The sequence below is a fragment of the Sminthopsis crassicaudata genome, chromosome 3 (genome assembly GCF_048593235.1).
Source record: "Sminthopsis crassicaudata isolate SCR6 chromosome 3, ASM4859323v1, whole genome shotgun sequence".
Lineage (NCBI taxonomy): Eukaryota > Metazoa > Chordata > Mammalia > Dasyuromorphia > Dasyuridae > Sminthopsis > Sminthopsis crassicaudata.
The window spans coordinates 609,998,649-610,023,791 of record NC_133619.1 but is presented as its reverse complement, the minus strand read 5'-3'; the positions used below and the strand labels follow the sequence as shown (position 1 = coordinate 610,023,791).

The following is a 25,143-nucleotide window of genomic DNA, read 5'->3' as shown; positions in this document are numbered from 1 at the left end:
GTTCTTGCCACCTTGTTCTCTTGAGAGAAAGCTGTAGAAAAGTGTTTCTGGGTTTTCTATAGAGAAAGAAATTATAATAATTAGACCTCTCCAAAAGTAGCTAGAGCAGCTAAGTGATGAAGTAGATAGAGTGCCAGGCACAGAATCAGGAATTCCTCCTGAGTTCAAATCTGGCCTCAGATACCTACTACGTATGTGACTCTGGGCAAGTCACTTCAACCTCTTTGCCTCAATTTTCTCATCTGAAAAAATTACCTGGAGAAGGAAACAGCAAAACACTTCATACCTTTGCCAAGAAAACCCCAAACAGATCACAAAGAGTCCATCACTACAGAAATGACTGAACAAAAAGTGGAAGTTTTTGAGCAAAGGCTGAATGACTACCTGGGTATTTTCTAGAGGGATTCCAATTCAGATATAGGTTTATAAGATCATAGATTTAGAATTGGGAATGACATTAAAGATTACCTGGTCCCATCCCTTTGTTTTGCAGATAAGGAAACCTCAGCTCAGAAAAGGGAAATGTCCAAGGTCAAACAAACTGGTTCCAAAGTAAAGGCTCTTTCCACTGCACCACACTGTCTCTGAGGTCTCTTCCAACACAGAGTAACTGTGATGCTGTGAATTTGTCTTCTTTGAATCAAATACTGCCTTTTTTCCTGTTTTTTTCCAATTTCTGTGAATAGCACCAGGAGCTTCTTGATCGCCCAAGCTGGAATCCATGGAATTCTCTTGGCCACTTGCATGCCTCCTTTTTCCCACATCCACAAGCTGCCACATCTTGCCAATGGTGCTCCCATAATACCTTTCAACTTCACCCTTCTCCCCAGTCAGATTCACAAATGAATCCTACCAAACATTTAAAGAACCCCAAATTCCAACACTATAAACTATCTGGAGCAACAGGCAAATAAAATGTTCCACCCTTCTCCTTAACCAGAAAGATTCACAAACAAATCCTATGAAACATTTAAAGAACAAATTCCAAAAGTATAGAAACCATTTGGAAAAACAGAAGAAAATGTTCTACTCTTCTCTTTAACCGGAAAGATTCACAAACAAATCCTATGAAATCCTATTTAAAGAGCAATAAATTCCAGTAGCATAGAAACCATTTGGAACAACAGGAGAAGAAAATGTTCTACCCTTCTCCTCTCTACTCCAACAAGCTAGCTTGGGCTTCCTGGAATCTCTTATCTAGAGCATTCCTGGAAGCTCACCAAACTGGTCTCCCTGAGTTCAGAGTCTCCCCCCTCCATCACATCTCAGTCAGCCCCCAAATAATCCTCCTATTTCAGATGTCTGCTCAAATCCTTGCTCTGCTCGGTAATTCCTCCATTGCCTCCTAAATAAAATACAAACTCTCTAGATAGGCGTCCAAGGCTATCTATGCCCTGGCTCCAGCTGGAGGAAAGAGCACAAAATCAAAAGATGAGTTGGGATTCTGCTCTCTTTCTTTCTCCTTCTTTATGTAACCTTTAGTGAATCACTTAATGTTCCTGTGCCTCAGTTTCCTCATCTATAAAATGAGGAGCTTGGACAGTGTGATTTTTAAGGTCCCTTTCAGATCCAAATCCATCCATTCTATTATCCCTTTGTCTCCAGCTCAACTGAATGAGCAATTTTTGGATGGATTTCATCATTTTTTTTTTCCTGGCTCAAGGCACACTCATAGTCATTCATCCCCTATGCCTAGATGGCATCTCTCAGCAGAGCCAGGAAAACATTGTACTCAATGACTAAAACAATTTAAATGAAAAGAATAGTAACAATACAATGCTGTGAAATTATGATGACTCAGCTTGGCCCCCAAAAGAGGCATCTGAATGTACTTTCCTGCCTTTTTTGCAGGAGGAAGGGACTATTGAATATAAAATAAATTGGTTGGGGCATTAGTTAGTTTTTGCTGAACTATTTTCTTCTCAATTATAAAATTCTTTTTTCCCCTTAAAGAATTGTTCTCTGAGAAAGCAGGGATATATTGGGAATTTGGAAAAAATATTTAAGGAAATAGATAATATATATGACATATAAATAGAATAAATTATCTATTATAAAACATACATAATATATGGTATTCTATAATATGTAAAATTATAATATACAACGCAAAATATTTTTTAAATATAAATAATTTTTTTTTAAATTTGATGTCTCTCAGTTCAATTTTCAGGGGCCTCTGCTGGTCCCTGGTCCCACCCCTAACTCTCCAAATTGCTACTGCCTCATTTTTTTTTAAATTATCTTCTTTAATTGTCTGTTTCTTGTATATGTACTTAATTAGATGCTGTGTCCTCCATTAAAGTGGGCCTTGAGGGCAAAAAAAAAGAAAAAAGAAGGTGATATCTGTATGTTTCTACCTGTTGAAAAGCCTTCCCTTCCTTTGAGACCCACCTTCTCCAGGAAGTTTTCCCTGCTCTTCCCAGCTAGAAGGGATTCCCCAACTTTGAGTAAATTTAGGTAATTCCTCTTCACCCCCAGGGCCTCAGTTTCCTCATCTGTAGAATTAAAGTAGACAGATCAGACTAGATGCCTTCTTCTAACTCCCTGTCTCCATCCCTAAGAATTCCTCATCTCTTTATTCTGAATTGCTCCCTAACCATTGACTGCCTGGGACCACAGTCACAGCTAATAAGACTCTAAAACCAGACTCAAATGCACCTTTTCCAGCTCTAAGCCCCATCTCCCCTCCATTACTCCTCAGACATCAGAGGTGGCCCAGCTGAAAGCTCATTCCACCTACCAGTGACAAAGGATTGGGAGCCCCTTTTGGAAATGCCAGGCACTAGTGCCCATGCGGGGGCAGAGAGAGTGGCTTCCACTCTGGGGTCTCTGCTCCTGACTGAAGACGTATTTCTCCACCATGATTGAGCAGTCTTCTCCCTCTGGAAGACCTTTCCTCCCCTTGGGGGACCCTCATTTTATAGAAAGTGCCCAGAAATCCTTTCTGATTCACTCTTGACTTCATATTTCTTTCCCTCCCACACCAGCCCTGGGATACCTTCCCTCTCATCCCCTCACTCTTCATCTTTCCTTTATGTGTTGTCTTTCTCAGTTAGAACATAAGCTCCTTGAGAGCACCGACCATTTGATCTGGCCTTTCTTTTTTTGCTTGCATTTGTATTCCCAGCCCTTCGCACCATGCCTGACACACAGGACACATTTAATAAATGTTTGTGGCCTTAGCGGAGTGGAGGCCATGGGATCTCGGGAAGACCTTGAGCTGAGTGGGAAGGTGTCTCAGGAATTATGCAAGGACATTGCATCAGAGCCGGAGTGAAAACAGAGGCAGCCAGAGCACATGGCGCACGTGGTACCCGTGTTAGGGAAGCCGGAGAGGCACCCGACTGCCAGGGCATCTGTTTACTGCAAATCCCCAGGAAGTGTGGCGCTCCCTCCCACCCCATGTGTTGGGAAAGCTCCTGAGCTGTCACCTCGCTGATGACACTCAGCTTCCCTCCAACGAGGGAGGGAAACGGCCTCCTCAGAGGAGCAGGAAAGCAGGGCCAGAAAGCAGAGAGCTGTGGGCAAAAGAAGGGAACCTGGGCACATGGGGAGAGTGTGGAAGCCTTTCTGAGAGGAAGAGACTGAGAGGAAAGGAAAGAGAAGGGCTTGGAGGAATGGAGAGATCAGGGCAATATGGCGGAGGGAGATGGAAAAAGGATGAGAACGGGCTTGGAGGGCACTGGTGGGAAGAGAAAGAGTGGGAGGTGAGAGAGAAATAAGAACACAGGGACTTGGCAAAGGAAGAAAGTAATGAGGGAAGAGAGACGGGGAAGGGGAAACTGGGAACTAGAGGTCCAGGGAGCAGAAGAGGAAGAGGTGTGGGATCTCTGGATGCGAGAGTAGAGAGTAGGACGAAGGGAGAGGTGACTGTGGGAAGGGGGAGGAACTATATGGGGCACACTGTGGTTGTGGGGGAAGAGAGATCTGAGACCAGGATTAGAACCCAAAAAAGTGCCCCACTCAGTGAATTACTAATCTTTTACATCTGCATTCTCCAGAGCTCATAGGATCATTCAGCTGAGACAGAACTCAAAGGGAGAGTAATCCAAGCCATTCCTAGACAGGAATCTCTTCCACGATGTCCCACCAAGTAGCCACTCCAGAAGTCTTCCAGTGACAGAAAGCACTTTACCTGCATTATCACGGAGGGACAAGCAGGAAGATTTAAGGCTTACTGGGTTCGGGTCATGGCTCAGACACAAATGATTACTAGTTGTGTGCCCTAACGTCAGCAAGGAGTTTCATCTCTGAAGCCTCAGCCTCCTCAGCTGCAAAGTGGAAATCACAACATTTGAACCCACAGAGATATTGTGAGAAAAGTATTTTATATTCTTTAGAGCAAGTTAGAAATGCGAATTATGATTTGGAAAAATGAATAAAATAAAATAAAAAAAGAAATGCGAATTATGATTATAAATATTAGCCTGTTCCATTTCTGGAGAGTTCTAATTGTTAGAATGTCTTTCCTCAACTCCCAATCATCTCTCCTAGGTCTGCCTGATGGGAGATTGAGGTCCTCCAAGCACAAGTCTATGCTCCATAGAAACTGAACTAGGGGCAGCTAGATGGTATAGTGGACAGAGCACCAGCTCTGAAGTCAGGAGGACCTGAGTTCAAATCTGACCTCAGACACTTAATACTTCTTAGACCCTGGGCAAGTCACTTAATTTAACCCCAAATGCCTCAGAGGAAAAAAGAAAAGAAAAGAAAATAGAGCTAGCAGGGCAGAAATAAATCAGGCAAAGTAAGCAAATAAGGAAGATGAGGCTGCAACTTAAAATCCTGTCCCTGCTTCACCAAAGACTGATTTGCCCAGAGGGAATCCCTCTTTCTTTATTCTCTTCCTCTGCTTTTTTGTATCCAGAAGGACTGGTTGAGGAGGGTTCTGTGAGGGAGAGGAGAGAAAAGACAGCTTCTGGGAATTTGACAAAATTTGACAAAAACTGCTGAGAAAACTGGAAAACAGTGTGGCCGAAATTAAATGTAGACTTACATCTTAAACCATATACCAAGATAAGATCAAAATTAGGACATGATTTAGACATAAAGAGTAAAAGCAAATTAGGAGAGCAAGAGATAGCTTACGTGTAAGATCTATAGAAAAGGGAAGGATTTTTGATGAAACAAGAGAACATTATTAAGTGTAAAAGGGATAATTTTGATTATATTAAACTAAAAGGTTTTTTTATACAAATAAAATCAAGGCAAACAAGATTCAAAGGAAAACAGAAGGAGACAATTTTTACAGTAAGATAAAACCCTCAATGACTGAGTAAAATTTGTAATAACACAAGTTGTTTCCCAATTGATAAATGATCAAAGGATATGAGCAGGCAGTTTTCAGATGAAATCAAAACTATCTATAGTCATAAAATAAAAAGCTCGAAAGCACTATTAACTAGAGAAAGGCAAATTCAAACAGCTCTGAGGTACCATGTCACATGTATCAGATTAGCTAATATGGTATGAAAGGAAAATAATAAAGGTTGGAGAAGTGGAAAAATTGGGACACATACACTGTTGATGAAGTTGTGAACTAATCCAATCCTTCTGGAAAGCAATCTGGGACTTAACCAAATATTCATACCCTTTTATCCAGCAATACCACTACTAGGTCTGTTTCCCAAAGAAATGGTAAAAATGGGTAGCTAGTTGGTGTAGTGGCTAGAGCATCAGCCCTGAAGTCAGGAGAACCTGAGTTCAAATCTGGCCTTAGATACTTAACACTTCCCGGCTGTGTGAATCTGAGCAAATCACTTAAACCCAATTGCCTCAGGAAAAAAAAAAAAGATTAAAAAAAGGAAAAGAAGCTACAAGTACAAAAATATTTATGGCAGTTCTTTTTGTGTTGACATAGAATTGGAAATTATGGGGATGCCCATCAATGGCAGAGTGGCTGAACACTTGTGCTATAAGAAATGACAAGCAGGTGGATTTCAGTAAAATCTGGGAAGACTTACATGAACTGATGCAAAATGAAGCAAAACCAGGAGAACATTTTACATGGTAACGGCAGCCTTGTGTGATGATCAATCATAAATAGCTTAGCTCTAGTCTCAACAATATGAAGATTCAAGATTTTTCCAAAGGCTCGTGATTAAAAATGCTATCCACCTCCACAGAAAGAACTCATGGAGTCTGAATGCAGATCCAAGCAAACTATTTTCACTTTCTTTAATTTTTTCATGAGTTTGTCCTTTTGCAAACTAATTCTTTTGCAAACAGTTTCTTCTTTCACAACATGACTAATATGAAAATAGGTTTTACATGATTGCACATATATAATTTACATTAAGTTGCTTATCATCTTAGGGAAGGGGGAGATGAGGGAATGAGGGAGAAAATTTAGAGCTCAAAATCTTATTAAAAAAATGAATGTTAAGAAAAAATAGAATGAGGAGCAGAGTCCCCCTGAGGGGCAGGTACTCACCACGGGTTTCGGTTGCGCACAAAGGATTTGTCCAACCTGAAACACAGCAAGAGGGGAAGAGGGAAGGTGAAACTGGCAGCTGTCATTTCCACACATGTGTCCTTCAGGGTCCCAGGGATACCCTCTGTCCACAGCAGAAAGGGAGGGGCAGGCTCTATGGCCAAAGGGACTGGAGGAGGACAGGGACTAGCTCATTTTACAGAATGGGGAAACTGAGGCACAGAGAGGCAAAACAATTTGATTAAAAAGCACACAGTAAAATCTGGATTTCAACCCACACCCTCTGCTTCCAGTTCCACTAAGACATTATAAGATGCGTCCCTGACTTTAGGTGCTCATGAGGCCCAGGGCAGGACAGACACAATTGCACAGAAGGTCCCAGTCTCTGCTGCTTTGTGGGCCTGTTCAAGGATATCCTTTTTCTTAATCCTCCAGCAGTAATTTTTGAGCCTAATCAACACTCAGAGTAGGGGGCACCTCCATGGTCAAATCTGGCTGCTTCTAGAAAGGGGGAGCTGGCCTAAGCTAGCTGAAATTCCAGTTCCTGCTCTCTGGCCTAGTCTGAGGCGGCTGGGGAAGGGGGTTTGCAGAACTTCTCTGTTGTGAAAACAAACAGCCCCTTCTCCACCTGCCCCCAGCCCAGACAACAGGAGGAAAAGGGGAAGGAGGGGTGGGCACTGTGAGGGAGGGATGCAGAGCCACATAATCACAAGACCCAGAGATTCAGGGCTGGAAAGGACCTCCAAGAGCAACTATTCCAAGCCCCCTTGTTGACAACTGAGATCTAAACAGGGAAGTAGCTTGCCGCAGGTCACAAAGAACCAGGACTCCAGCTTGAATCAGGAGATTCTCTCAGACAACTGCTTTCCTCACCATCCTCCCACTCCTCTCACCTTGCTCTGTGTGCCTCACTTTAAGCAAACGTGTCACGAGAACAGAGGGATTTACAAAACAAGCAGACCAAGAGATGGTTATTCAGTTTACAAAAAAAAAAAAAAAAAATTAACTCTAGCTGCATTTTCCTCCCTCCTTAATGATTTTCCAGAGGTTTTTGGTGATTCGGCTTTGCAAATCAGTGATCAATATTCTAAATGTAAGTTTAATACATTTAGAAAATGAAATGAAAAACATTTAGGAAAAAAACTTTTAAAATATAAGTTTTACTCCCTCCTTTCTTCTCATCTCCCCAGTTCAATGGGAACGAAGGTAGAAAGAGAATCACAGTCTTAGAAAATCAGAGCTAGAAGAACCCATAGAACAGAGCTGGAAGAGAGAGATGTGGGCAATGTAGCATGTCAGAGTTCAAAGGGACCACAGAGAACCCCTTTATTTTAGAGTTGAGAAAAAACTGAAGCTTAGAAGAGTGAAGGATCTTGCTCAAGGTCACAAAGCTAATTAGTGGTAAAGTTGAGGAAGAAAAGTCCTAGATCTCCTGGTTCCCAGGCTCACAATTTTTTCCATGGCGTAGGATCATAGACTACTGGGAATTAATGAAGACCCCGGGGTCATCTCCCCTACAACCTCCTACTTGGGAAGGAGGGAGTCATCCATCTTCCGTGTATTCAATAATTCTCTCAACATCACCTAATAAGGACTCTCTGAGCTTAACCTCCAAGAATCCTAGGGTGAGTGGGTGGTTTGGGAAGGGGAGGGGAATGCAGAGGGGGAGGCCCAGCAAAGGTCACTATACAGGGGGGACAGAAACTTAGGAGCATCCCCCCATACTCACTGGTCCCGCCTGCCTCGTGCCCGCCCCACTGTTGGCAGTGAGCCCACCTGCAGCATTCCCGTGGGGGGGCCCATCCCTTGTTCCAAACACCCAGCCCTGGAGACAGGGTAATGATAGTGGAGTGCCCGGGCCCCGCCTCTGCCTAGCACGGACACCCCGCACCAATTACACACATTAAGGAAAGGCCCACACGGGCACACAGTCACCAGCGAGAAAGCAGGCTGGGAGGAGATGGCAGAAACAGCTGAAAATCCAGTGTTCCCTATTGAGGGAACTATCATTCTCCCCCTGCTAACCTTTGAGTTATCTTTGACTCATTCCTCCCCCTCACCTCCCATATCCAATCAATTGTGAAGTCCCGTTAATTCCACCTCCATATTTCTCAGTTTATATTACCTCACCTCCTTCCATTTAGATATTCTCCATTTAATCCAGGCACTCTCTCCCCCTTCCTGCCTTGCCTGTTTTAATAAATTCTCAATTTCTCTGCCTGCTTCAATCCTTCCCCTTTTTTTTTTGGGGGGGGGGGACAAGGGAAGGTAATAAGTTTAAGTGACTTGCCCAGGGTCACACACTAGTAAGTGTCAGAGACCAGATTTGAACTCCCGGCTCCAGGACTGGCTCTCTATCACTGCCCCCCACCATCTGCCCTGAGCCTCTCCACCTTCCAAGCCATTCTCCATACATCTTCCCAAGGCACAGGTCTAAACAATGTCACTCCAGTGCTCAAAAACCATCAGTGGCTCCCCAACGTCTAGCAGAAAATACAACTTGGCATTTTTAGGCCCTCTCCCACCTGATTCCGGCTAGAAGTCCCAGTTTTATCCCCCACACCTCCTCATGCTCTGCCTTCTTGCCAAACAGAACTACAAGTTTTTCCTTTAACTCGATCTTCTATTTCACACGTCTGCCCAAGGCATTCCCTGTGCCTACAAAGCACAGCTTCCTCCTCTCTGCCTGTCAGAATATTTCCATTTTCCATGGCTAAGCTCAGGCGGCAGCATCACAGAAAGACTTCCCTGAGCCCCACGGATTTTACTGCTTTCTTCTTCCTCAAGTGACTTCCTCAAATCACAAACACAATAAAAATAATACCGACACTTACATAACACTATACTTTGCCAAGTACTTCATGCACTTTATCTCATGTGTGTCTCCCATCAAACCCAGGGAGGGAGGTTCTACAGGGTATTATTATTCTCAAAAAGGCTGAATTATCTGCCTAAGGTCACGCAGCTCACTGTGACAGAGAGGACCACAAAGCCACAGGATCTGCTAGAAAATTGGATCCAAGGGAAGAGGGGGCAAATAAAGGAAGCACAGGTGCGTGCTTCTCCAGACTCCTTTTTAAAAATTTTATTGTTTTTACTTCTCTTTTTTTAGCTCCTATATTTGTTTTGTTTTTATTTCTGAGAGGAAGGAGAGGATGACTCCCTGCCCTTCTGTCAAGGTTCTCCTAAGCCCTGGGAACCTGGGGCCCTAGGAACTCGGTCACTTTTCAAGGAAGTGCTGTTTGCTTGTCCAATATTTGATGTTTAACTATTGCCCAAAAGTTGCCTTTGCACAAGGAGGGAATTGGGCTAGATCATTTCTAAGGTTCTTTCCAGCTGTTAGAATGTAAGCTTCCCGAGGGGCGAGGCATTCTCATTTTTTTGTCATTATGTCCTCAAGGGCTTAGTACAGAAAAGGGCTGCCTTGTCTAAGGTAACTTAACTAGGAAATATCAGAGCCAGAATCCAAGTCCTAGCTTCTTCCCATTAGGATCAGCTAGGAGAGGTCTTCAGAGAAGCATTGTGGGACTTAGAACTGGCAGATACCCAATGGAAAAGGGCCCAGATCAGATAAAGAATGGGGACCAATCCCACGGTCGCCCTTGCACCAGGCCCCAAGGCCCAACAGGAGCTTCTTCCCAATGCCATGCCCTCTGTGGGCCAGGACCGTGCCCCAATGCCCAACAGGAGCTCCTGTCAGGTATCCAGTGCACCCTCTCTCTGGCCCACTTCAGAGGCCAGCCCATGCTCCCAGCTCTGGACTTGGCAGGGCCAGATAAGCCTTGGGCAGCCCAGACAGACGGGCCTTGGGAAGTGACTGGCTCTGTGGGGATGCTGCCTCCCCGTCCCCTCTGCCAAGAGTGATGTCAGACCGTCTGCCCAGAGCAGAGCATCCACACCCAGACGCTGCCCTATTTTTCTCTGGGTCAGGACAACGTCTGCTCCACCTCTCTGTCCCAGAGAGCCGGCAGCCCCTCGGGTTTAAGGGCTGGCTTGGGGAGCCCTTGCAGGGAGGGAGGGAAGCTGCTGTCCCTATTCCCCACCTGGGACCAGAACCCGGGGGATGGGAGAGAGAAGCTGGCTCCAGGGCAGTTCTCCCCTGGGAGCCAGCCCTCTCTGGCCCCAGGCAGCTCTCTGTAACCTTCTCTCTCCCAGCTGCCCCAGAGGGCCCAGCGGGGTCCCTTGGTCCCAGCCCCCAGCGGCTCCCACACCTACCCGCCGTAGGCTCCAAAGGTGAAACTCCGCTTCCTGCTGCTCATGGTGCCCACTGGTATAATGTGCCCACCGGGCCTGCTGCTCGCTCCTCCGGGGACCGCCTCCCTCTCCTGCTGGGCCCCCAGGCTCCAGCTTCCTCCAAGCTGCAGCTGGCTGCCTCCAAACCTGGACGGAGCTGCCTCCCGGGCTGCCCAGTCACCTTGGCAACAGCCCAGGGCCTCTGGGGCCCCTGTTTACACCTCGAGCCCCAAGAGCAAGGTCTCTCCTAAGGCAGGAGTGGCAGCCCAGTAGGGTCATCCTCGGGGATCCCTGCCCTCGGGTCAGAGGCCGGGATCTCCATCCCTCCTGAGCTGCAGCGGCTGCCCCAGGCCCAGCCCTGGTTCCAGGGCCCGAGAGGAAGCTGGGGAGGGAGGGGGGCGGGAGGAGGCAGGCCGGGACAGAGGCCTCCCAGCCCAGAGCTCCACAAGCTGGGATTGTTCTCCGGCGGGCGGCTCTGCCCCGCACAGCGCAGCCCAGGAATGTCCCAGCTGCTGGGGGGAGAATGAGCAGCCTTGTTCAGGGTCCCGGGAACTCGCCCCCTCCCACCAACACTGGGGCTTTCTTCCCAGGCCAGGCGGGGGCAGGGAGAGGGGCGCTGGCGGGGAAGGGCAGCCGGGCCAGAATTTCCAGAGAGGGAGCCAGCCAAGCTCTGGGGAGATGCCCGCTCTGAGTAAAAGGACTGTGTTTCCCAGGGCTTGGGGCGAGAGAGAAAGGAAGCAGTAACAGCCCGGAGCCTCGGCTTCCAAGGGGCCCCTCCCATCCCCTGGGCTTCTGTTTCTGCAGCTAAAATCCTGTCCAAAAAGGCTCCTCTGCCACTAGGACTGGGCAAGCAGAGCTCTGCCCCAGGAGGCGAACTTTACAGGGGCACTGCAGCCCTTCTCACAGCAGGGCCTGAGCACCCAGTTAACAAGAGTAATTGTTTAAGACAGGGAGCCACAAGGGCTAACACATAACTCCAAGGCACTAAGATTAGACAGAAGCTCAGGTTTAGAATGGGATTCTGGAGCCCTGTGGCTCTCTGGCAAAGCCTGGGGACACCCGTGACTTTTAGACAGAAGATACAAAGACGACACTGAAATACGGTCACCAACATTCTTTTATCAAACCCACAAATCTGGGGACTGCAGGTGAAGAACCCCTGAGGTGGCTCTCCCAGGGCCATGGAGACTGTGAATGTTCCTGGGTCCTCCACGGATGGGGAAGGAGACGCCCGAAGGGCCTCGAGGCTCGCCTGGATTCAACACTTATAAGAAGTGTCCAAGACAGGGTCCGACCCAGTTTTTCTGATTCCAGGCCCACTCTGTGCCCTCTCTATCACACGTCACTCCCCTCCCCACCCTCCCCTGTCAGCCGTCCCAGGAGCAGACTGACACACCATCCTCCCCCCGCCCCGTCTTTGCTCTGTCCATCTGTCCAAAGCAAAATAATAATAATAATAATCCCAGTTATATACTGCTGTGCTCCCCAGACCTTGAGCCATCTAGAAAACTAGGTACAGAAATCTGGAGTCAGGAAGCCCAGTCCTGAGTTCAAAACCAGCCCCAACCATGTACTGACTATATGACCATGCATATGACTATATATTGATACTTAACCACTTTTTACCTCAAAATCTCAACTGAGAATGGGGGGAATACTAGCACCTGTCCTGCAGAATTGGTGTGAGATCAAATGAGAACGCATTTGTGAAGCGCCCAGCCCAGGGCCTGGCCCATGGCAGATGTTTAGTGAATGACATTTATATTATATATTCTATAGATTTACATATAATGAGAGTCAGAGGGTCCCCTCTGGAGTCTCTTCCAGCTCTGGATTTATGACCTTGTGAAGAAAAGCGACGACTGGTCCCCGTCCGCCCCCACTCCATCCCAACCTCCCTGCAACATCCCCAGGACTGTCACAGGAAGTGCTCCCTCTCACTGGAGGCCAGATGGACAGGCTGGAGTAGCACTCGTAACAATAATAATGGCTGGCATTTCAGTAGGTCCAAAGTCCTGTATCTACAGTATCTAATTTAAGTTTTATTTTTCTATCTAATTTCGGCTCCCTTCCACAAAGCCATCCACTGCTGCCACCCTGGATCATTGCTGTCCCTATTTAACTTTTGAGGATCAGGTTCAGAAAAGTTAAGTGATTTACATTAAGTCACGCAGCCAATTAGGGATCAGAGGTCGGATTCCAATTCCCGTCCTCCTGAATGCAAAGTCCATAGTTTACCTACTAAATCTCACGGCCTAATAGGAGATGCCGACAATAGGATTCTTGCATCAGGCAGGGCCTGGATGACATGACAGCATCAAGGGTGGGTTCTCCACAATCACTCTTTCCAAATCCCTCCTTCTAGAATCTTTCTCATCAGTCCCCATTTATTTGCCAGCACCAAAAAGCTTCGTCCACAGGGAGTCAGAGCTGCCCACCGTGGAAGGGCTCACGAAGCTTCTCAGAGCACAAAATATAGAAAGCAAAACGGCCTTTTCCAGAAATCTACATTTTAAAGGTCCAGAGATGTTGGTGTCTCAGTTAAGATCACACAGCAGATGCAGAACCAAGACCCCCAGCTGACTTACTCCCAGCGCTGTTTCCATCACGATGAAGGTCCCTTCCTCTTAGTCTCCCTGCCCTGCCCCTGCTTCTGCCGCTTCTCTGGGTCCAAACTTCAAAGGGCAAGACTAGCCCCCAGAGGGACGTCCTCCTGACTGACCAATTAGATCCTGGCCTAGTGAAAGCTTTCCACCCGTGCTTAGATTTTTCCCTGGAAAATGGGAATGGATGATCCCTGGGTTTGTCCCCAATACTGGGGAAACTGAGATTGGGGCTCTCTTTGGAGTGGGGTCAAGTTCAATAAAAACAGGATTATCCTTCTATTTTCTAGATGGTGAAACTGAGGTCCAGAGAAGGACCCTGACCAAGGTCGAGGTCACAGAGTGTCAGTCAGGACTGGAATTCGGCCAGGTCTCCTGATCCCAGCTTAGGACTGCCTACTATGTGTCCTGCTGCCTTTGGGCCCTCCCTCCCCTCCTCCATTCCCTGGCACTCCCTCCCTCGCCCAGGATTGTGGGAAGATGGCTCACAGGTCCTTGTGACACTGCAGCCTTGAGAAGACACCCTGAGGGGGCAGGGGAGTTCCCATGGCAGGACAATAGACCACAGTCAAGGCTGGGTCATCCCTTCCCCTGGCACAGCTGCCAGCTCCAGGAGCCGGAGCCCAGGGAAGGGGGAGGGTCAGGGAGGGAAGGGCCCTTGAAACATCATGAGCAAGGGAGAGGTTACTCAGGAGGGAGGATTACCCAGATGGCTGAAAAGCCAAGCCAGCTGATCGGAGAGGGCAAGAGCCACTTCCTGCTCCCTGTCACTCAGAAGGCTTCATGCAGCAGGGATCATGCTGTGGCAGGGCTTCCCTGGGCTGCCTGCTGTAGGCCTGGACACTTGGCAAGATCTGGGGTCAAACATCAGATGCTACTGGCTACCAGTGAAACAGGCACCAAATGTCGGAACTGGGAAGGATCCCAAAAGAGAGAATGTTAGGGCTGGGAGGGCCCTTAGAACCCAGAATGTCAGAGCTGGGGAGGCCCTTAGAACCCAGGGTGTCAGAGCTGGGAGGGCCCTTAGAACCCAGAATGTCAGAGCTGGGGAGGCCCTTAGAACCCAGGAGGTCAGAGCTGGGAGGGCCCTTAGAACCCAGAATGTCAGAGCTGGGGAGGCCCTTAGAACCCAGGGTGTCAGAGCTGGGAGGGCCCTTAGAACCCAGGAGGTTAGAGCTGGGAGGGCCCTTAGAACACAGGAAGTTAGAGCTGGGAGGGCCCTTAGAACCCAGGAGGTCAGAGCTGGGAGGGCCCTTAGAACCCAGGAGGTTAGAGCTGGGAGGGCCCTTAGAACCCAGGAGGTTAGAGCTGGGAGGGCCCTTAGAACCCGGGAGGTCAGAGCTGGGAGGGCCCTTAGAACCCAGGAGGTCAGAGCCGGGAGGGCCCTTAGAACTCAGGAGGTTAGAGCTGGGAGGGCCCTTAGAACCCGGGATGTCAGAGCTGGGAGGGCCCTTAGAACCCAGGAGGTCAGAGCTGGGAGGGCCCTTAGAACCCAGGAGGTCAGAGCTGAGAAGGACACAAGAATATAAAATGTCCAAACTAGGGGGAAAAAACTCATAAAAGAGGGAACATTAAGAGTTAAAATGGACATTAGAGGCCCTCCTCCTGGCCATTTGGAGGAGGACTTCATAGATAAGGAAACTCTCTGGCCCCTGGGGGGAGGTGGAAGGAAATGTGAATAAATAGAGCAACCAAGGGGCAGTTAGTGTCAGAGCTCCAGTCAGGTGTGCTTTATATATACAAGACTTCCTTAGGCTGCCAAAATGCTGCAAGATCAGAACTGGGTGTTAAGCAAATGTGGGAGGGCCAAGCTGACTAAGTAACAGCAGGGTGGGAAAGAGCCCTGAATGGGACCTTCTCTTTCTCCTCTGGAAAATAAGGAGCTGGATAACATGTTCTTCAAGGTCTCTACTCTAGTGCCTTCTAGCCTTCCATGGGTACCTCTCCATGAGTATTTGGGAAGAGAGAGGAAGACCTGAAAGGGACACCCTACAGGGCCTCCAAACTTGAGATTTCCACTTTAAAGATTCACTTTTGAGATGAACTCTGAGTGCTCCCACCCACCTCTCCCAGGAGCCCGGTCCCACTCCCCACCTCCCCAGCCTACTTGTAGAGAAATGTCAAGGCTGAGCCAGGCTGCCTGCCTGCATTGAATGTTCCTGAGACAGCACTGACAGACACTTATGAAGGAATAATAGCTCTGAGCTCAGGCAGGGGAGGGGGGGGGAGCTGGTCCACCCACATACCCAAATCCAAGGCAACACCCATCCCAGGAACCAGGAAAAGGCTCCCCTTGGACAGCATAGGGGGCTCTACTGAAGGACAATACCAACCCTATGATGCTGGGACCGCTGCCCCAGAGTTGAATAAAGTAGAAAAAGACCCGGCCTGGGAATCAGCAGGTCTGAGTCCCAGTTCCTGAACCTCCACTCACTCACTGTGTGACCTTTTCTTTTGTCAAGTGAGGCTGACAGCCTCTATCTTACCTACATCACAGGGCTGTTGTGCAACTGAAATTAGTGAGTGTATGCAAAAATGTCCTGAAAAGAGTTTAAATCTCTTTTTTGTGGAGACAAATAAGTGGTATTATTTTAAATTATAGATTAATTTCTTATTACTAATAAAAATCCACAGCTTATTCTGCTATCTGGCTTCAAGATTCCTTTCCACTCATATCTCCCACTATTCCCCTTAATATTCCTTCTCTCTCTCTCTCTTTTTTTTTTCCTGAGGCAATCGGGGTTAAGTGACCTGCCCAGGGTCACACAGCCAGGAAGTGTTAGGTGTCTGAGACCAGATTTGAACTCCAGTCCTCCTGACATCAGGGACAGCACTCTAGCCACTGTGCCATCTAGCTGCCCCTTTAATGTTTCTTCTCCAACCAAAATGGATTGGAAGTTGTTTGGAGAGTCTGTCCTGCCCTCTGCCTGCAGGCTGTCCCATATCCTCACAATACATTCCCTTCTCTTGAAATCCTTTTCCCAAGGCCTAACTCGGGCATTATCAGCTCCCTCCTGAGCTCTCTTGTCTCTCAGTGTCTTAAGGCACCTTGTCTGTCTCGCTCCTTGGCCTCCATTCCCTTCCGTGCTGCTTAGCACTCCGTGTGTCCATCCCATTACCCCCAGGAGGATGTTTAGTTCCTTTCCCTTTGCATCCCTAGCATTTAGCACTGAGTTTACACGCAGCTGGTGCTGAAGAGACTCGTGTCAGCTTTATCATTATTATTAGTGATAATGACAACAGATGTTTCTGCCTCCCCCCCTCCCTGCTTACCCTGATCGCTGCTCCTGCCGGGACGGTAACTGAATGGAAAGAGCCTGGGATTTGGAGCTAGAGGACCTGAATTCAAGCCCCTGCTTGACTACTTATTGCTTGTGTTGCCTGGCCAAGCATTTTCTTTTATCTTGATTTCACTTTCCTTATCTGTAAAATATAATGATAAAAATGTGGGGTCAATGATTTCAAAGGTCTCTTTCAAGTCTATATCCTATGAAGACCATGCAACTAGAGATCTTAGAGATCCCTTCAAACAGACATTGGGAAAAGTTGGGCAACCCTTCTATTAGTGATGCATCTTCTTCCTTCCCTTCAGGGCTCTTTCCCTTTGCCTGCCCCAGGAGTGACCCTCCCTTATACAAGCAGCACAGCAATGATCATTCTCCCTGACCCTTCTGCTCCGTTCCCCATATCCTGTCACTCCTGGGATCCGTCAGAGGCCTCCCAGCACCCTGAAAAAACAAAGCAATCAATCAAGCCTTGTCAGGTATCCCTGGCAACAGAAAGGCATCCTTCTTCGGAGCCAAAATGGTTCAAAATGAGCACCTTCTGTCCTTCTCACCTCTCTCCAAGTACTTCCCACTAAAGTACTTCCTAAAGAAACAGGACCCCTGAGATTACCTAAGTAGCAAAACAACTCTGGGTCTTTATGCACCCCCGCCATGTACACATAGAAGTACATACACACATCAAGCCCACGCACACTAAACACAAACACGAACACGCACACAAAACCAGTCAACCAGCAGGAAGGAACAAAGGAAAGAGAGAACAACATAGGCTCCTCTGGGGCTGGTGAGGGTGGTTTGTGGGTTACAATTGCTGCAGCCATAGGAAGGGCAAAGGGGAGAATCAAAGATGTTTCCCACATAGCACTGGGGCTGGAAACATGCCATCAAGCAATGGCTGGCCCTGCTGCAAATCGCAAGTATAGACAAGGACACAGAGCTGGACTGCAGAACTTCAGAGAAGCCCCATCTGTGCCGTATCCATCCCTGCCCACTCTCTAGGGACAGCTGAGCTAAGCTGGGATACCAAGGAGCAGAATTGGTTTGATGCCCTAGGGGTCAAAGTCTCAAATGGTACCACATTTTCCTCCTCTGTAAAGTGAAGGAGTTGACCTAGATATCTCCTAATGCTCACATTCTATGTTTTGAGATCACTCCTACCTCTAATATTTTATGTTCCAGAGCTGTTTACAGGTCTGATATTCGACATCCCCAAGGGTTCTCCAAAATTCAAGGACTTTATGAATCATTAAGTATCCCCATACTTGGTGGATTTGTTCCCCACTTCCTACCCTCTGAATGGTTATTTCTGGGACATTACGCTTTACATATCAAAATAAGATCCCAGTTTGGGGGATTTCCCCCCACCCCCTTTTCCCTTTCCCACTTGTGCCAAATACTGGACAATGGTGTGGGGCAGCCCTCTTCTGGCCAGTATAAGAACTACATAGTGATGGACAGCCAAAGTTTCAGGACCTTGGAGAGCACACACTGGAGAAGGAAATTCTGCTCCAGCATTTGAATCCACAAATCCAAATCTCTCCATCCCAACATATACAGAGCACCATGGCAATGCACTTGAACTTCATCTTCGCAAGTTTATCTTTCACATATCACTATAATTAAGGTTCCCTTCCAATTGGAGAGGTTCACATCTGTTCTGAACATCAACCAAGGTCAAACCATTTTCATTATGCCCCGGGAATCTCTTAGAGATCCTTACCCATCAAATACTTCAAAGTAATAAGGGATAAACAATGAAACACCTGCACCCCAAACACAATGCAAACCCCTACTCAAAGCACCTGTCCCTATTCCCTAACAAACGGGAACAATCTTCTCTCCACCATCAAAAAGCACCTATATGGGTTAAACACAGAGAGACAGAGACAGAAAGAAACAGAGAATTTAAGTACCATAAGGAATCTAAGAACATAGAATGTTAGATCAGAAAAGGACATTAGGGATTCAATCATCTCATATAATTATCCTGAATGACATTTGAGACCTTGGTCCTTGGGCCTCAGGACAGCCACTGGGCTCCATGGTTTAGCTCAGCTGACCAGAGGGCAGAGAAGAAACAGAAATCCTTCCTATTCTCATTCTCTACTATCTTCTCATGGATCCTTTCCAGTCCTCTCTCCTTATATAAATTTTCTCAGTGGCCCAGATACATCATACATGATTTTTAAATGTCTTTGTTTATGTATGTGTGTGTGAGTTGACTGTAAACACTAAAGTGAAGTGCAATGAGATGTTCTTTAGTCTGATGTGGCCTATCATAGTCCCTGACCAACTGTAACAATGTCCTTCCCTATCAATCTCTCCTTTCATGAAATTCTCACATCCAGCCATCTTTTAATAGAAGATAATCCTCTAAAGACTCACTAAGATCATGGAATTTTCAGATCCAAAATCTAGGATCTCTCCAGGATGCTCCCTCCACTCTAGGCAGCTAGAAAAGCTCTTAGAAAAGGATTTCAGAGCCTGATGGGATCTTGAAACACCATGACAGAGCCAGCACTAAATATTAGTGCTATGGAAGACATTAGAACATAGAATGTTAGAGCTATAGTTAGAAGAGAATATTATGGCTAATAGAAAAATATGTTTTGCATGATTTCACATGAATAATCAATATCAAACAGGAGTGGGAAGAATAAAAGGACAGAAAAGAATTTGGAACACATTTTTTTAAATGATTGTTAAAAATTTACATATAACTGGAAAAGGGTTAATAAAATAAATGTTACTGTTGTTGTTCAATCATTTCAGGAATATCCAACTCTTTGTGATCCCATTTGAGATTTACTTTGCAAAGATAATGGCGTAATTTGCCATTTCCTTCTCCAGTTCATTTTACAGATGAAGAAATTAAGGCAAATAGGGTAAAGTGACTTATTCAGAGCCACACAGTTTGTCTGGAAGAACAAAATTCTCTCAAAGAACCTCTCCAGCTGCAAATCCTTTAAACCTATAACTCCCCACACAGGACTCCTTGCTTCTCTGTTTTTCCTTCTCTCTGCTTGAGTCACTGCCCTAAAAATAGTGCATACTCGGGGATAAAAATACTCAAAGCGATGTAAACACAAAATCTTGCAGCCCCTTGCCCTGAGCTGGAAACCCCTTTTCTATTTGGGATCCTTAGGGAAGAGGATAGAGATAGAATCCAGGGTTCATGAGGGCCCCTTCTCCTTAGCACAGGTGGCTGCTCCCTGTATCTGGTCGGGCAAGGCCTGAAGAGGGAGGGCAGAGAAGCAGCAATCCCCCATCTGGAAGCAGGAATGGAGTCAGTTTTCCCAACAGCAAGAAGATAACCAGAGCAAACCTTTCTAACCACTCTACTTCTAACCTTAACTAGACCTGAGCCTCCTTATTCTTGTTGTTGTTCAGCTGTGTGTATTTTTTTGTGAATCCATGGACCATACTGTCCATGGGGTTTTCTGGGCAAAGATTAACCATTTCCTTTTCCAGGGGATTAAGGCAAACAGGGTAAAGTGACTTGTCCAGGACCTCATAACTATTAAGTGTCTATGGTTACATCTGAACTCATCTTTCTGACTCTAGGCCCACTGAATCACCTATACAGCTACTATTGAACAGCCAGAATGCTCTTCCTTTTCAGACTCAAAACTCTTCACTTCTCTCTGGAAGAGGCAGGCTGGGGAAGTTACTCATCATGGCTCTTGACACTTTCTGGGCTTTATGATATTAGGCAAATCATCTAACCTCTCTGAACCTCTCTTTCCTTCTCTACAAAAAGGTCACAATAAAACTTACTGTTTGTAACTGATGTGAGGAAAATACTTTGAACCTTAAGATGTTACAGAAATGTGTATGCTCATCTTCATTATCATCATTAGACAGCCTCAGAGAAAAACAGCTATGGGTCCCAAGTCAGACAGTAAATTTGGATTATACGTAGTTCGGAGTTGAAAGGATCTAGTCCAACCTCCTACTTCCCATTTTACAGATGAAAAAACAGACCCAACAGGTGAAGTGACTTTTCATAGCTGTGTAAGAAACACAGCCAAAATTCAAAACTGGGTCATCTGGCTCCAAATGCCAAGTTCTTTCCAGCTGGCCACCCTGCCTCCCATGCCTAGAAGAGAGAGGGGGAGGGAGAAATAATTGTTGTTCTGGCCCTGGGGTACAGCCCCTATTTCCAAGCCAGTGCAGCAGGAAGGAAGTAATCTGAAGGAGAAGAGGGAATTCGACCTAGAGGAAAATAGCTAGTGACAGGCCAGGCCAGAAGCAGAGGAAGGGGGTGCTGCTAGAACCAAGGGGCCTTCTACAGCAGGGGTGAGGGGAGGCTGACCCCTGGGTGTGTCTAAGTCAGCAGATGTGTGTGTGTGAGTGCCCCTGGGTTCTGTGGGCATGTCTCTGTCTGGCTTCAGGATGAGCAGAGCAGGGATGGACAGGAATGTGTGCACTCCCCAGCCCCAACCACAGAATCTGACCTATCACAGCTGCTTAAAGGTGCCTGCTGAATGGAATGAAACTGAATGTGTAAATCGATCAGTCGATCAGCAGATATTGATCGCAAATCTAGGTTCTGGGTAAATATGTACCATGGCACTGGTGGGTTGTGTATGTGCGAGCAGACTGGTAGGTGAATACCTATTTGTGTTCCATCTCTATGCAGAAAGACATCCATTCACATCCTTGTGTGTGTGTGTGTGTGTGTGTGTGTGTGTGTGTGTGAGAGAGAGAGAGAGAGAGAGAGAGATCCTGTCTGCCATATGCAGACACACATATGTGTATCCATGAAGGTGTATTTGCATCTCAGTATCAACGGGCCTGTGCACACAAAGGCTTCTCCTGCATGCAGGTGCCTGTCTGCAGCTGCCTCTGTAGACATATCTGCTCTTGCATCTGGGAACGCATGCATGTGCACATGTGGGAACGTGCATGTGTGTCTGTCTGACAGCAGAGCTGAAGGGCTACCACAGCCAGACTGCAAGGCTATCCCACCTTGAGACTCCTTGGGTCCTACTATCTGTTCTCATCATCTCCAAAGAATAAATGAATAAGGACAGCCCAGAGAGGGCAATGCAGTCATAGGGACTAGAGCTCTCCACCCCAATGGCTGCAAGTCCATTTCAAGGGCTGCCCAAAGGGAATGGCAATTAAGTTTAATTCAATTTAACAGACTATTATTAAACCCCTTATATTAAGCAAAATATGAGCTAGTCCCTGCCCGCCAGAGACTATAATGCCGCAATAGTGAAGGACAGGGGAGACCGGACAGAGGACGGAGCAGACGATGTAAATTGTAGCGTTGTTCTGGGCCCCCATGAGGGTAGAGCTTGCTTCTATGAGAGCACCGAACAGGAGCCCAAAAAAGCTTAAGAAAAAGACTGTAATATATTTTAGCATATTTAACATGTATTGGATTACCTGCCATCTAGAGGAAGAAAAATTTGGAACATAAGGTTTTGCAAGGGTCAGTGTTGAAAAATTACCCATGCATATGTTTTGTAAATAAATAGCTTTAATAAAAAAGAAAAGAAAAAGACTGTAAGAATGGTAAATGAATAATGGCAGTTCCCATTTCTACAATGTCTTAATGTCTACTATTCACAAAGACTCTGTGGATGTAGAGAGGGCAGGTATTATTATCCCCTTTTTCAGATGAGAAAATGGGGCTCACATTAAATAGCCTGACCAGTGTCACAACAACTGAGCTGGGACAGAAGTAAGCCAATTGTGCTCTTCCCCTTCCCAACTCCCTTGAGGCTTCCTCAGTTGGATGATGAGGACTACAGAGATGAAGACATGGGGGGGGGGAGGAGATATCTGAATTCAGGAATAGGGAAAGAGCCTCCAGAGTACAGAATCCTTCAAAGGGAGGAGGGAAGAGAACATGGATTGGAGGAAAGCAATAAGCCATCAAGACAATAACTAGGTTCTCTTCTTTGAGGTCTAATCTTCAAGTGCCCATTGAGCTGGCAGAGCCCCAGCCTTAAATCCAGTTTCTCTCTGGCTTCAGTTAAATTGCTCTGTCCCCCCTTTCTCTCCCCAGCTCTAACTAACAAGCCTGGCAGAGTTGAGAAGGAAGGAAAGCTGGTGATCATTATTACTATAAAGACGTCCAAACTTGCCTGGGCTAGGGGATGGGAACTGCATGACCCATTTGGAGGGCATTGATTCCCCTCATTTCAAGGGTACTCCTAGATTTTCAGATGAGGTGGGTGAAAGTTGATCAAACTCCCTATCTCTGATGAATTGAGGGCAAGGAAAAGAGATGTGGTTGGAGACTGGGGGATAAGGAGAGTGGAGAGACTCCTAGTATACCTGACCCCATCCATATTTTACTTCTTTCCAGGTCAAAGGCCTATCCTAGGATATTTGATATAGCAGAAGCAACCTGGAGATAGACCAGTTCAAGTATCCCGGTTCTCACTTAGATGGACCAAAGTCACATAATCTCTTGGGGCCTCAGTTTCCTCATCTGTGAAATGAAAATAATACCCTGAACCATCTAATTCACAGGATGGCAGTGAAGAAAGTTAATTTATAAATTTACAATACTAGCAAAAGTGTGAGGTATTATTATTATACCTAAACACACAGAAGATAATAGTTTGATGGAATGGAAAGGACATTGCATTTGTGGTCTGGGGAAGTAGATTTGAATTCGAACTCTTTCATTTATTGGCAAGTCACTCCCTCTTTCTGATCTTTAGTTGTTCCTTAAGTAAAATGAGGGAACTGGTCAACACAATCTCCTAAGTCTCTTCTAGCTTCAAATTCTGTGACCTTAGAGGTCATTTAGTCCAACCCCTCGATTTTACATTAGCCTTGAGATCCCCAGGACAGCATCTCCTCTAGTTGGAAGCTCTGGGGGCATCTGTTCTTGCCCCCTCTTCTCTCCCAGAAAGCTGCTGACTTCCCAGCCCAGACCCCCTTCTTGTAGCCCACCATCCCCTCCTGAATTTGGTGAGCCAGACATCTCCTGACAGACATTTCCTAACCATGGGAGCTTTCTCCTAGTGTCCTCTGCCCGAAGCTTTCTAGGGAACCACCTGTCCAAGCCTCTGAGACATCATTCCTCTCAAGGTTCCTGAAGGCCCTGGGAAGGTGGTGGGTTTTGGGGAGTGGGCTGCCCTGGAGAAGGGATAGGGACCTTCTAGATCACGTGGAAGAAAGCAAAGAAAAATCGTTTTGAGAGCTGGAAGGAACTGAGAAGTCACCTAACCCAATAAATTCAGGTGAAAAACAACTGGGCTCAAAGGTTAAATATATTAACTAACCGGGAACTTGAACCCAGATCTGTTATCCATAAACATAACTTGGAAGGGGCGCAGCCCCTCCCCACCCTCCTGTGCCAATGTGCTCCAAGCATCCCTCAGCCCTGTCTCACAGCTCCTTTGGCCGGAGGAAGAGCCCACTGCTGTGCTCTGTATTGCCGCTCCAGCCGCCTGGGAGGGCCCGGGATCGGGCTCCGGGACAGTCTCCAAGGGCATTGTCCGGGCACTCTCTCCTCCCGCTGGGGAAGGCCCATCGGATGACTTGTAACAAGGACTCTGGGGTCACCCGGACTGGATGGTGCAGCATGATGCCAACAGGCGGCCCTGGACGGATCCCCTCCGACACTCCCCGCCCGCGGGCGGCCACCTGAGCCCGGGGGATCGGAGCGCGCTGGGAGGAGCCGGGGGTGCCAGCCCCAGGTGCCCCGAAGGGGGCACAGGTACCCACTGCCTGACACAAAGCCCGTTGTAAATTCCCCGCGAGTCCTTAGAATCCCGCTGGTCCCCCCTGGGGACAGAAGCAAGAGACAGCTGTGAGCAGATCTGCCGCAGGTGCCCGAAGGGCAGAGCCCCTTCCTCAAAAGCTCCCGCCCTGAGTCACGGGGAGTGGGGGTGGGGTGGGAGCGAAGGGAGAGTGACCCCGGCCCTCCCCCGGGACCGGAGCCCAGCCCCTGGCAGGGGCACCCAGCGGCGCCCGCCTCCGCGGCAGCCTCCCGTGCCCTTCAGGAGCCTGGCCCTCGGCCCGCGGGCACCCGCCTGGGCTGTCGCCGCCGGGGGTCACCTGTTCGCGGCCCTCCCCAGCCTCGGGCAGGCGCCGAGGGGTCTGGGCCGGCGAGGGGGAGGGGAGAGGCGGGCAGGTGCCCGCTGGGGCTGGGGGCGCGGGATCGCGCCACGCATCCTTCCCTCCCTCCCTCTCCGCTCCCGCCCCGGGCCTGGGCCCGACCGGGGGGTGCCAACTCACCCTCAGGGCCTGGGAGAGGGCGCGGGGTCCCGGGGCTCCGCTCGGCGCCGGTGCTGGCCGCAGCAGCCCGGCTCGGACGCAGCTCGGCTCCCGCTGCTGCTCCCGCCGCCGCTGCCACCGCCGCTGCAGTTGGGGGGGGGGGGGGGAGGGAGGACTGTCACGTGGCCGCCGAGCGCTCCTCGCTTTGCGCCGCCCCCCCTCCCCTCACTGCGGAGCCCGAGCATCTTCTATCTCCCCCCCCAACCTCACACCACATTTCCCCCGGCCGCGGGCGGGGCAGAGGAGGCAGGGTACACTGCGCCCCTAACCCTCCGCCCAGCGAAGCCCGCCCCAGCCTCCGGAGCCTGCGGGCTCCCACCTGCAGCGCCGTCAT

The 25,143-nt window shown here is 47.9% G+C and overlaps 1 protein-coding gene across 2 annotated transcripts in view; it reads right to left on the bottom strand.

Moving 5' to 3' along the window:
- RAP1GAP (RAP1 GTPase activating protein) overlaps positions 1-24,901 on the bottom strand; it is a 109,029-nt gene extending 84,128 nt beyond the window's left edge. The window contains exons 1-2 of one of the 2 annotated variants that reach the window (XM_074305967.1): positions 24,771-24,901; positions 6,437-6,472 (exon numbers count right to left, since the gene is read on the bottom strand). The gene's annotated coding sequence lies outside the window, so the exon portion shown is untranslated. The remainder of the gene's footprint in view (positions 1-6,436; positions 6,473-24,770) is intronic. The other variant, XM_074305966.1, reaches the window with a different exon arrangement.
- Between the last annotated feature and the right edge of the window lie 242 nt (positions 24,902-25,143).